General features: G+C 73.7%; 1 protein-coding gene across 1 annotated transcript in view; it reads left to right on the top strand.

Moving 5' to 3' along the window:
* The window catches only part of ZBTB16 (zinc finger and BTB domain containing 16), a 169,950-nt gene continuing 169,002 nt past the window's right edge, over positions 1–948 (top strand). Inside the window, exon 1 of the mRNA XM_004689246.1 lies at positions 1–286. The gene's annotated coding sequence lies outside the window, so the exon portion shown is untranslated. The remainder of the gene's footprint in view (positions 287–948) is intronic.

Raw genomic sequence — 948 nt, 5'->3', positions numbered from 1 at the left:
GGGCTCGGCCGCCAGCACTAAAGATGGAGAGGCGCCGGGGCCTCGCAGGGGAGGGGGCTCGGCGTTGACGTGGGACGCGGCGGAGGCGCCGCAGCCGGTGGTGATTTGCTAACCTCGCAGCAGAGAGGAGTTGAGGGCGATGAGAGCGGGTACTGCGAACTGCCGGGCGATGCCGCCGCTGCCGCCGTAACAGAGAGCAACAGTTCCCCAGCAACACCCCTCCCCAACACAGGCACACACCCCCCGAGGCACGCACACCCACCCCGCAGCGCTCGGCTCGGCAGCGGTGAGTGGGGGCCGGGGAGGGGCGCGCCGCTCCGTGCTGGGCGCTGCCGGGGCGCCCCGCGGCTGGAAAGGTCTGGGGGGCGCGCTCGCTCGGGCCACTGGCCCCCGGGCTTGTGCCGTAGGTCGTCGGCGCGCTCCCTTCCTGCTGCTGCGGCCGTCGCCACCGCCTCTGGGGGTCGGCTGGAACGGGGAGCCCGCTGTCAGCTTGGGCGCAGCTGCCTCCCAGCCCTCGCGCCTCGGGGCACGATTGGGGTGAGAGGTGGGGGCAGCGCCCTTCCGCGGGGGGCGCGGGCGCGGGCGGGGGGCTGGGGATCGGGAAGCAGCGTGCCGCCGGGCCGGCGGAGGAGCGGCCGGGTGCTCATATGTATGCGGACGGTGCGCGGGCGCGCTAGGCTCGTGGCTTATTTGTGTTTATTCGCGGGCCGGGAAGCGGCGATCCGCGGACCCGAGGCGCCGCCGGGTGAACCTGGCGGCGGAGGGGAGCAGGTCCGGGACTGGCTCCCGTTTTATTTTCCTTCGCCAAACGCGGCGGGCTGCTTTTCCTCCCTGGGACTTGGTCTCCCGTTTTGGGGGAGAGGCACGGTCTGGCGGAGCTCGGGAGGGTCTCCGGGGCGGCCGTGCTCGGCTCTTGGCGGGACCCGCTGGCGCCGGGGCTGGCCGCGC

Source organism: Condylura cristata, unplaced genomic scaffold, assembly GCF_000260355.1.
Source record: "Condylura cristata isolate star-nosed mole 26May11 unplaced genomic scaffold, ConCri1.0 scaffold00025, whole genome shotgun sequence".
Classification (NCBI taxonomy): domain Eukaryota; kingdom Metazoa; phylum Chordata; class Mammalia; order Eulipotyphla; family Talpidae; genus Condylura; species Condylura cristata.
The sequence above is the reverse complement of the archived record's forward strand: the minus strand, read 5'-3'. Positions and strand labels throughout refer to the sequence as shown.